The sequence below is a fragment of the Rhinatrema bivittatum genome, chromosome 1 (genome assembly GCF_901001135.1).
Source record: "Rhinatrema bivittatum chromosome 1, aRhiBiv1.1, whole genome shotgun sequence".
Taxonomy (NCBI): domain Eukaryota; kingdom Metazoa; phylum Chordata; class Amphibia; order Gymnophiona; family Rhinatrematidae; genus Rhinatrema; species Rhinatrema bivittatum.
Window position 1 is genome coordinate 417,809,470 of NC_042615.1, and position 12,508 is coordinate 417,821,977.

Consider the following 12,508-nt stretch of genomic DNA (forward strand, 5'->3'; position numbering starts at 1 on the left):
AAATCGTTAAAAATCGTTTTTTCCGATTAGTGCGCACTAACTCGAGTTAGTGCGCACTAACGGGAGTTAGTGCGCACTAACTGGGAGTTAGTGCGCACTAACGGGAGTTAGTGCGCACTAACTGGGAGTTAGTGCGCACTAACTGAAAATGATACAATTTGACACTTTTCAGGTCAGTTAAGGTCAGTTTAGGAATGAATATGTATTCCTATTGGCTGCCCTCTTATTTATTCATGTTACCAAGTTTCCTACTGACAGTATATGGGGGATGGGAAATGGAAACAGTTGGTAGCTTGACAAAACAAGTAATGTGATCAGTCAATGTGACTAGAACTTGTGCCCTAACCCTGATACCAGGGGTATTGTGATCTTCCTGCACACAGTGCCCTATCCCTATTAATACCAGGAGTGTTATGATCTTCCTGCACACAGTGCCCTATCCCTAATACCAGGGGTGTTGTGATCTTCCTGCACACAGTGCCCTATTCCTGATACTGGGGGTGTTGTGATCTTCCTGCACACAGTGCCCTATTCCTGATACCGGGGGTGTTGTGATCTTCTTGCACACATCCCGATATCAGGGATAGGGCACTGCATGCAGGAAGATCACAACACTCCTGGTATTAATAGGGATAGGGCACTGCATGCAGGAAGATCACAACACTCCTGGTATTAATAGGGATAGGGCACTGCATGCAGGAAGATCACAACACCCCTGGTATCAGGGATAGGGCACTGTGTGCAGGAAGATCACAATACCCCGGAAGAGTGAGGGTCAGGCAGCTCCCCCCTGTCTGTGAAGCCAGCCTCTCACTAGTAATGCAGGGAGGGAGCTGTCTCAGACTTCACCATCCTCCCCCCCCCCCCTCACCCACACACCATTCACTAGCTGGGACATGGGGGAAGTCAGGAGTGAGGGTCAGGCAGCTCCCCCCTGTCTGTGAAGCCAGCCTCTCACTAGTAATGCAGGGAGGGAGCTGTCTCAGACTTCACCATCCTCCCCCCCCCCCCCCCCCCTCACCCACACACCATTCACTAGCTGGGACATAGGGGAAGTCAGGAGTGAGGGTCAGGCAGCTCCCCCCTGTCTGCGAAGCCAGCCTCTCACTAGTAATGCAGGGAGGGAGCTGTCTCAGACTTCACCATCCTCCCCCCCCCCCCCTCACCCCACACACCATTCACTAGCTGGGACATGGGGGAAGTCAGGAGTGAGGGTCAGGCAGCCCCCCCCTGTCTGTGAAGCCAGCCTCTCACTAGTAATGCAGGGAGGGAGCTGTCTCAGACTTCACCATCCTCCCCCCCCCCCCCTCACCCATACACCATTCACTAGCTGGGACATGGGGGAAGTCAGGAGTGAGGGTCAGGCAGCTCCCCCCTGTCTGTGAAGCCAGCCTCTCACTAGTAATGCAGGGAGGGAGCTGTCTCAGACTTCACCATCCTCCCCCCCCCCCCCCCTCACCCACACACCATTCACTAGCTGGGACATGGGGGAAGTCAGGAGTGAGGGTCAGGCAGCTCCCCCCTGTCTGTGAAGCCAGCCTCTCACTAGTAATGCAGGGAGGGAGCTGTCTCAGACTTCACCATCCACCCCCCCCCCTCACCCACACACCATTCACTAGCTGGGACATGGGGGAAGTCAGGAGTGAGGGTCAGGCAGCTCCCCCCTGTCTGTGAAGCCAGCCTCTCACTAGTAATGCAGGGAGGGAGCTGTCTCAGACTTCACCATCCTCCCCCCCCCCCTCACCCACACACCATTCACTAGCTGGGACATGGGGGAAGTCAGGAGTGAGGGTCAGGCAGCTCCCCCCTGTCTGTGAAGCCAGCCTCTCACTAGTAATGCAGGGAGGGAGCTGTCTCAGACTTCACCATCCCCCCCCCCCTCACCCACACACCATTCACTAGCTGGGACATGGGGGAAGTCAGGAGTGAGGGTCAGGCAGCTCCCCCCTGTCTGTGAAGCCAGCCTCTCACTAGTAATGCAGGGAGGGAGCTGTCTCAGACTGGTATCAGGGTTAGGGCACTGTGTGCAGGAAGATCACAACACTCCTGGTATTAATAGGGATAGGGCACTGTAAGAGATGACTGTAGTAGATTGAATAAAGATCTGATGTTTCTGCTCTCCTCACACCAAACAAAAACAACACACAAGCAGAGAAGCCCTTCTTACAAAGCTGAGCTAGTGAGTTAAGTAGGAGGAAAAGTAAACATACTGGTGCCAGTGTGGCTACTTAAAAAATACACTTACCAACAATCAATTACATATATTTGAACTGTGTACAGTTCCAGCCAGGACCACCTTTCTAAAATGCACAGTGATTGGCAAATTCAACATGCACTAGCATTTCAGGTGCCTGCTAACAAAAATAATAAACAAACAAGTTCTAGTCACGTGAGTGCTGATCATTACATTACTTTTTTTGTCAAGCTTCCAACTGTTTCCATTTCACATCCCCCCAACCATATTGGTAACATCAATAGATAAGAGCACAGCCAGCCAATAGGAATACATACATACATATTCATTCCTAAGTGACCTTTACTGACCTGGGAAGTGTGAACACTTTGTTTCATTTTCTGTTGGTGTTCGTTAGTTTCCAGTTCCATTTCCCATCCCCCCAACCATCACCTCAGTGGTAACCTTGGTAACATCAATAGATAAGAGGGCAGCCAGCCAATAGGAACACATATTCATTCCTAACTGACCTTCAGTGACCTGGAAAGTGTTTATTTGTATCATTTTCAGTTAGTGCGCACTAAATCGAGTTAGTGCGCACTAACGGGGAGTTAGTGCGCACTAACACGATTTAACGATTTTTAACGATAAATCGTTAGAATTTCTATTGTATCGTGTTCTATAACGATTTAAGACGATATAAACATTATCGGACGATAATTTTAATCGTTGAAAAACGATTCACATCCCTAGTACAGAGTGTTATGTTCTTATGTGGTCCTGCTCCAGACTCTTCCACAGTGAACACCAAGAGAAATATTTGCTAAGCAATTTTGCTTTTTCCTCATCAGCTTGTACATACTCCTCCCCTTCACCTTTGAGACTCAAAATGCCACTTTTGCAATTCCTTCTATCACTAAACATACGGTATCTAAAAAAATGTCTTAGCTCTCCTTTTTACCATATTTGCTATTTTTTCTTCTATTTGAATTTTTGCATTCTTGACTAGAGATGTGAATCGGAACTGGAATCGGTTCGGATTCCGGTTCGGATTCACATATGGGGTTTTTTTCATCGGGCCCGATCGTGGTTTTGTTTATCGGCTGCGCCCGAGCCGATAAACAAAAAACCCACCCTGACCCTTTAAAACTAATCCCTTAGCTTCCCCCACCCTCCCGACCCCCCCCCCCCCCCAAAAAAACCTTTTACAGGTACCTGGTGGTCCACTGGGAGTCCCTGGAGCGATCTCCCGCTCCCGGGCCGTCGGCTGCCACTAATCAAAATGGCGCCAATGGCCCTTTGCCTTACCATGTGACAGGGTATCCATGCCATTGGCTGGACCCTGTCACATAGTAGGAGCACTGGATGGCCCGCGCCATCTTGTGCTCCTACCATGTGACAGGGGCTGACCAATGGCACTGGTAGCCCCTGTGACATAGTAAGGGAAAGGCTATCGGCGCCATTTTGATTACTGGCAGCCGTTGGCCCAAGTGCAGGAGATCGCTCCCAGACCCCCGCTGGACCACCAGGGGCTTTTGGGAAGTCTTGGGGGACCCTCCTGACCCCCACAAGACTTGCCAAAAGTCCAGCGGGGGTCCGGGAGTGACCTCCTGCACTCGAACCGTCGGCTGCCAGTATTCAAAATGGCGTCGATAGCTTTTGCACTTACTATGTCACAGGGGCTACTGGTGCCATTGGTCAGCCCCTGTCATATGGTAGGAGCACAAGATGGCACTAGCCATCCAGTGCTCTTACCATGTGACAGGGTCCGGCCAATGGCATGGATACCCTGTCACATGGTAAGGGCAAAAGCCATCGGCGCCATTTTGATTAGTGGCAGCCGACGGCCCGGGAGCGGGAGACGCTCCAGGGACCCCCACTGGACCACCAGGTAACTGTAAAAAGTTTTTTGGGGGGTTGGGAGGGTGGGGGAAGCTAAGGGATTAGTTTTAAAGGGTCGGGATGGGTTTAGGGGTTATTTTTGTGTGCCGTTTTTCCAGCCCTCCCCCAAAACAATAAGAGAACCCCCACGATCAATATCGTGGGGTTTTCCTATCATTTTGGGGGAGCCCCCAATTTCTGACGATTTTGAAAATATCGTCCAATATTTTCAATCGTCCGAAGCCCGATTCACATCCCTATTCTTGACTACTTTCCCAGTTTCTCTTAATTTTTCCAGATATTGTCGCCTATTTTATTTCTAATTTATGAATGCTATCCTTTTCTCCCTTACCTTTTCAGCTAATTTTTTAGAAAACAATAATGGTCTCTTTTTCCTCTTCCTTTTATTTGCATTCCTAACAAAAGATTAGTTGCCCTTATATCTCCATTTAGTTTTGTCCAATGCCCTTCTACTTCCCCTAGACTTTCCCATTCTTGAGGTACTCCCCCATTTTGAGAAAGTTAGTTTTCCTGAAGTCTTGGGCCCTCTCCTTATAATAAACCTTCATCTCTTGTGTCCTAATATTTAACCACACCATCCAGTGGCCACTGGCTTCCAGATGATCATCCACCACAACATCAGAAATATTGTCCCCATTGGTAAGCACCAGGTCCAGTATCACTCCCTCCCATGTGGGTTCCATTACCAGTTGACAGAACAGTTCTCCTTTCAGAGAATCCAGGATCTTCCTGCTTCTAGAAGGTACTGCAGTTGGGATGAACCAATCAACATCTGAAAGACTAAAATCCCCTAGCAGCAGCACCTCCCCTTTTACAGAAATCCTGTGAATATCCTCCTTTAAATGTCTATCCATCTCCTCTGTCTGTGATGGAAGTCTGTATATTACACCAATATAAATAGATGTTCCATTCCCTCTTTCCAGAATAACCTATGGTGCATCCTCCTTACATAAGCCCAGTAATGCTGTTGATTTAATACTGTTCTTTATATATAATGCCATGCCTCCTCCTTTCCTTCCTACTCAGTCCCTCCTGAATAGATTGAAGCCGGGTATAACTATATCCCAGTCATTGTTTTCCATGTGCCAAGTCTCTATGACAGCTACTATATCTAAATCAGCTTCTTCCATGACTGCCTCTAGATATGGGACTTTATTCCCCATACTATGAGCATTAGTGTACCTAGCTTTCCAAAGATTGACTTTTTTCCCATATTTCCCATTTCTATAGGAGTATTTAATGTTTTATTTATATTAGGGTTTTGTTCACCTATCAGCAATGATTCTAATTTAAAGCCCTCCTCAGTAGGATTTACATTCTATGTTGAATGATGCTGCACCCCTTCTTCGACAAGTGGATCCAATCTCTGCTCAGCAATCTTTGAAATATCCCATGATCCAGGAAGCCAAAACGCAAACGTTGACACCATTTAGGAAGCCATTCATTTATCTCTAGAATTCAAGCTTCCCTGCCTGGGCCTTTGTCCTTAACTGGGAGGCTTGAGGAGAATGCCACCTGTGCACCTATCTGCTTTAGCCTCACTCCCAGTACCATGAAGTCACTTTTGATATGATCTATGAGGTACTTCGCAGTATCATTCATGCCATCATGGATGAGCAGTGTTGGATAGTGGTCATTAGGCTTGAGGATTCTTGGCAATCTCTCTGTAATGACTTGGATTTTGGCACCCAGCAGACAGCACACTTTCCAGGACAACATGTCTGGACAGCAGATGGATGCCTCCATGCCTCTTAGAAGTGAGTCACCAACAACTAGAACCCTCCACCTCCTAGATGCAGTGGTTGCTGTTCCCGTAGCTTTGGAGTTTGCATATCCTGGTTTCTCCTGATCATGGGATAACATCTCCTCCTCCTCTTGCAGGGCTGCATACCAGTTTTTCAGTTCAAGGGAAACGGGAACCGTGGTGTAGGGTCTAGTAGCCATAGTAATCTTGGTCCAGCTGTCATCTCGTGGACTCAAATTACTATGACTACTAGACTCTACACAGCTCTGATTTCCCTTCTCTGTAAGCTAAGGTATCATATATGATGGTGGCAGTGGAATATCTGTTCTAATCACCTGTACAGAACAGAGACCCACATCAAACAAAAAGATGGGGGGGAAAAATATTTTTTTTTTGGGGGGGGGGACCTGTTTCTTCTGCATCTGCAAAGAGCAAAGACTTGTGCTAAAGGAATTTCTGGTCTAAGCTGAAGCAAAGGCCAGAGACTCATGCCAAAAGGAAAAAAATAATAATTTTTCTTTGTGGTATGGCTTCAGGAGTAGTCTTGAAAGTATGTAAAACAAGCCGGGGGCTGGCTCAGCCCGGATAGTGGGAAACAGAGCGAATCAGAGCTGGACATACTAGGATTTTTATTTCTTTACCCTTTTCTAAAAGAAAAAAAAAGTGTGAAAGGTTTTTTTTCTGCTATGTTCATGAGTAGGGTAGTGGTCCTTTGGGAGCTAAAAAGCCTTGTCAATATCAGAATACATACAAACCAGTATGAAACAAGTATTTCAGGCCCTCAGCGAGGGGCAGTAGCAGTTCTGAAAGAGCAAATTCCAAAGGAAATGACCAGCCCAGTCCACATGAGAATGTTAATGGAAATGCAGCACAGCCCAGATGGAGTGAGCCGTGGAGAAATTGAGGGACCAATTTTTCCTACACTCTGGTATGCATACCTGGGGACAGCTGGACTACTGGTGTACAATGAGGACAGGTGAGGGCCTGAAGTGCAATAGTATGTCTTACTGTTGGTAAGAGTATTTAAACTGGCAAAAATATAAAAAAAGGGGCGTCCAAAGCCTTGAGATGAAAAATTTTCTTCTGGTACTGTGGGAAAAAAAAAAGATTTTTGTCTGAACCCATAGAAATGAGGAAATATCTAGAGGCAGAACTTGAAGACTGAGAGAAAATGGGAGAGGTAGAACAACAGTGGGCCAAACTAAAAGGAGCAATTACAAAAGCAACAAATCTATATGTTAGAAAAATAAATAAAAGTAAGAGAAACAAGAATCCAGTCTGATTCACAAAGGAAGTGGCTGATGTAATAAAAGCAAAAAAAGCAGCTTTTAAGAAATATAAAGGATCCCAAAAAGTGGAACACAGGGAGTATTATCTGGCGAAACTGAGGGAGATGAAAAAAGTAATCAAGATAGCAAAAAGTCAGGCAGAGGAAAGGATTGCCAAGGATTGCCAAAGAGATAAAGCGAGATGACAAAACATTTTTCACATACATCAGAGAAAGGAGAAAGGTCCATAGTGGTATAGTGAAATTGAAAGGGGATAAGATCAATGGGTGGAGAGAGATGAAGAATTAGCAGGAATATTAAACAAATACTTCAGTTCAGTGTTCACTAAGGAAGACCCTGGAGAAGGACCGTCACTTATCAAGTGTAGAAGGGGGTGGAGTAGATGAAACTCCATTTACGGAAGATAATGTGTGGGAAGAGCTAAATAAACTGAAAGTGGGCAAGGCCATGGGGTCTGATGAGGATCACCCCAGAATACTGAGGGAACTGAGAGATGTGCTGGCAGGTCCACTATGTGACCTGTTCAATAGATCCCTGGAAAAGGGTGTAGTGTCTTGTGACTGGAGAAGAACAGTGGTGGTCCCACTTCACAAGAGTTGGAGCAGAGAGGAGGCTGGAAACTACAGGCTGGTTAGCATCACTTCGGTGGTGGGAAAATTAATGGAGACTCTGCTGAAAGAAAGAATAGTGAACTATCTACAATCCGGTGGGTTGCTCGATCAGAAGCAGTATGGATTCACCAGGGGAAGGTCCTGTCAGATGAATCTAATTGATTTCTTTGATTGGGTGACTAGAGAACTGGATCAGGGAAGAGTGCTTGATGTAATTTACTTGGATTTTAGTAAAGCTTTTTGTGGTTCCACATAGAAGACTCATCAACAAAATGAGAAGCTTGGGAATCAGCTTGGGAATCAACTCCAAGGTGTTGGCATGGATTACAAACTGGTTCATGGATAGAAGACAACGGGTGATGGTAAATGGAACCTACTCTGAAGAGAGAATGGTGTTAAGTGGAGTACCACAGGGATCAGTGTTGGAACCAGTTCTGTTCAACATCTTCGTGAGCGACATTGTGGAAGGGATAGAAGGTAAAATTTGTCTATTTATGGATGATACTAAGATCTGCAACAGAGTGGACACGCCGGAAGGAGTACAGAGAATGAGACAAGATTTATGGAAGCTGGAAGAGTGGTCGAAGATATGGCAGCTGGGATTCAATGCCAAGAAGTGCAGAGTCATGCATCTGGGGAGTGGAAATCCAAAAGAATTCTATGCATTGGGGGGTGAAGGGCTGATGTGCACGCAGCAGGAAAAAGACCTTGGTGTGATAGAGTCTAACGACCTGAAGTCAACGAAGCAGTGTGACACGGTAATAGCCAAAGCCAGAAGAATGTTAGGCTGCATAGAGAGAGGACTATCTAGTAAGAAAAGGGAAGTGATAATCCCCTTGTACAGGTCCTTGGTGAGGCCTCACCTGGAGTACTGTATTCAGTTCTGGAGACCGTATCTCAAAGGAGACAGAGACAGGAGGGAGGCGGTCCAGAGAAGGGCGACCAAAATGGTGGGTAGTCTCCATCGAATGGCTTATGAGGAGAGGATGAAGAACCTGAATATGGATACCCTGGAGGAGAGGAGGAGCAGGTTTTAATGATCCATGGTCGTCAACAAACCTTTTCCATTGGAAACAATTTAGTAGAACTAGGGATCATGATTTGAAACTCCAGGGAGGAAGACTTAGAACCAATGTCAGGAAATATTTCTTCACTGAGAGGGTGGTGGATGCCTGGAATGCCCTTCTGGAGGAAGTGGTGAAGACTAAAACTGTGAAGGATTTCAAAGGGGCATGGGATAAACACTGTGGATCCCTAAAGGCTAGAGGATGGGAATAAATAAAAAAGCTTGGGGGTAACCTGCTCGGAGTGGCAGTTTCTACCCTTAACAGAAACATGGAGGTAACCTGCATGGGAAGCTTGCTGGGCAGACTAAATGGACCATTTTGGTCTTTTTCTGCCGTCATTACTATGTTACTATGTTATTAGGAATGTTTTTTCCTGAGGGACTGTTGAAGAGTTGATGTATTCAGGTTGAACTTAGGGTGTGTCTTTACCCTCACGAGCGAACTGGGGAGACTGAACCAAGAAAAGGCAGTTGGGTAGTCACAACCTCAGTATATTAAAAAGAGATAGAAGTGGAGCAAGACATTTCTACAAAGTAACTCTCTGACAAGCTACCAAAGGTTTACCGATTGTAGCAGGTCTTTGCAAGGCAGTCTGCCCTTGGATTTTGTATTTACTTCCTCCTAGGCTGCTTGACTGGGAAAAAGGCTAGCAAGACAGTATTGCAGGCTGTGAAGCAAGGAACCAGCACCACACTGTGCAGCCTATACTGGAAGGCAAAAGAGAGATTTCAAAGTAGAGAGATCTACTGGATGTTAAGCTTGCCGGCCGTGGAGCCCCCTGACTGGCCTCACTTCCCCATCACTGTACCGCCATGGCAGAAGCAAGCCCAGGCTCCCTGGCAGCAGCAGGGAGCTGCCTCCAACGCAATTCTCCCCTTTTTGCGGCTCTGAGCCACCAGCCAACACTGTCCCTGCCTTCTCATTGCTGGAATGCCGCTGACACACTGCTTCGCCTTATGCCCCCTAGGCGCGTATGCGTGCCTCTGTGCCAGATTTAAAGGGCCCATGGCAGGAAAAGCTCCACAGATCTCATCGATAATATCATCTCCCAGAGACTATATAAGGGCAGTCCCTGCCTTCTTCAGGTGCCTTGGCAACAGGTCTCCTTGCTTCTCGTAAGCCAGTGGTCCCCAACCCTGTCCTGGGGGCCCACCAGCCAGTCGGGTTTTTAGGATATCCACAATGAATATGCATGAGAGAAAATTTGCATGCACTGCCTCTATAACATGCAAATTTTCTCTCATGCATATTCATTGTGGGTATCCTGAAAACCCGACTGGCTGGTGGGCCCCCAGGACAGGGTTGGGGACCACTGTCGTAAGCTGTGTGTTGCTATTGAGTTCTTGAGTTCCTTCTTCGTTCCTGCCCTCTTCATACCTCCCACTTGTCTTGGATTTGACTTCAAACTGGACTTGACCATGAGCTATGTTGCCTGCCACAACCCTTACCTACATATCGACTACGAGCTACACTGCCTGCCATGACCCTTGCCTGGATATCGACTCTGAGTTATGCTGCCGGCTTCTCTTCTGGTTTTCCATCTTTCCAGAGGCCCCACATAAGTCCAGCCAGCCCTGGCACCCGAGGGCTCAACCTGAGGGGAACATGGGCTGGTAGTAGTGAAGCCCCAGTGGGGTCTATGCATGTCATCAGCCTCACCTACCAACAGTGGGGACCTGTGGGGCTTCTCCCCACAAGTGGCATCAACTCCCCTTAGTCCAAGGGTCCACCAATGCAACACTGGAAATGAACCAATGGATTTCTGAAAAAGGAATATTATGGCCAACTTAGGAAACTGAGTTGGGGGGGGGATGGGCCCTTTGTAAAAAAAAAAAACAAAAACCTATTTGGCTTGTTCCAGGAGCATGGGAAATTTGGTTTAAATGTAAATGATAAAAGGGCTTTAAAGAGATTGTAGGGGATTCCAAAGAGAATTAAAATAAATGAGTGAAACAGAGGTGGTTGCCAAAAGAGATCAAGGAACCCAGACCCTGAAGCTTTGGAGAAATTGAGGACACACTGCCAAAACTAGGTACAGCAGAGCACAATATAGTAATAATCATTTTAGACATTGAGCAGCTTGGGGAAATACAGAAGACAATCCACACTCCAGGGAGGTAACACTGATAGAGGAAGGCACTTGACCTGAGAAGGTCAAGCTGAGGGAGAGGGTATACAAAAGAGTGTATATCAGGACCCTCTTAAAAGATTAAGACCGGTCCATGTTAAGATAGCCAAGAAAGGAATTCTGGTTCCAGGGTTTTTCCCTGATCAGGGGAATAAGAAGCAGGCTGAGGAGGGAAGAGGTAGGCCCCAAGGATGAGGAGAAGATAGCTCCTACTATAACTGTCCTATCTGTGAGTGCTGTAACTCTTGATTTAAAGCTGCTAAGGTAAGCAGACTAGACCAGACACTAATTTATGTCTGGATACCCTAACCTCAGTATAGGGTTACCCTAGCTGTGTGACAGGGACTAACTGCTGAAATAAGCAACTTTTTCTTGCCTGTTTTCTGTTTTGCTATAAATAATAAAAGTATCTTGTAAATCAAAAGTCCAGAATCCGGACTACTCTGTTCTCTGCCCTTCTCTGTAAGCTAAAGATCACTTGATATTACATGTGTTGTGGAAGTAGACACTTGGACTGAGGTGAGGTTGGTGCTACCCACAGGGAGGAGCCCTGCAGATCCTCACCATAGGCAGATGAAGTTGGCTGGAGCAGAGGCCCAACAGGACCTTCACCAAAACCATCTCTCGTTCCTCTTAGGTTGAGCCCTCAGATGCCGGGGCTGGCTGCACTTAGGCACAGGCCTCTGGAAGGAGATGAATCTGTCTTAGAAGGTGATGAAGGCCATCAGGAGTGAAACAGGGTCAGTCCAAGCAGTCGTCATGGCAGGCAGCAGATGGCAGAGACTGGTGCAAGCTAAGGTCAGGGGCAGAAAGAGTTCAAGTGAGATGAAGAGCAGGCAATAGTCATAGGGCAGGCAGAAGGCAAGCAGCATCGAGAAGCAGTCTAAAGTCAAGCCAGGAATCCAATTGAAGACAAAGCCAAGAGTCCAAACCGAAGTCAAGCCAGGAGGTCAATCCGAGGGTGTGAGGCAAGGTGGAACAACAGGACACAATGCTGAAGACAGATGAGGGACCACAAGACAGGAACTCAGCCATTTTGCCCTCACTATTTCGACATAGTGATGGCAAAGGTAGCGCCGGCGCCATTTTGAATATTGGCAATACGGCCCGCGTGCAGGAGGTCGCTCCCGGACCCCGCTGGACTTTTGGCAAGTCTTGTGGGGGTCAGGAGGCCCCCCCATGCTCGCCAAAAGTCCCTGGGGGTCAAGCGGGGGTCCGGGAGCGATCTCCTGCACTCGTGACGTTGGGTGACAGGAACCAAAATGGCACCGGCGCTACCTTTGCCCTGTCATATGGTAAGGGCAAAGGGCCACCGGCACCATTCCTATTAACGCAGCCGTGGCCCGAGAGCGGGAGATCGCGCCAGGACCCCCCCTCCCCCCCCCCCCCCACTGGACCCCAGGTAATTTAAAACATTTTGGGGGGCTTCGGGAGGGTGGGGGATTTGTTTTAAAGGGTCGGGGTGGGTTTTAGGGTTGTTTTGGTGTGCCGGTTTTCCCGCCCTCCCCCCTCCCCCGATTTACGATTTTTTGACGAGAAATCGGGGGAATTGCTATTGTATCGCAGCTCTAATGATTTTTGACGATTTAAAATA

At 47.4% G+C, this 12,508-nt stretch overlaps 1 protein-coding gene across 2 annotated transcripts in view; it reads right to left on the reverse strand.

The window, feature by feature from the left end:
* The window catches only part of PAX5 (paired box 5), a 752,119-nt gene that overhangs the window by 684,152 nt on the left and 55,459 nt on the right, over positions 1-12,508 (reverse strand). The gene's annotated exons all lie outside the window — the stretch shown is intronic.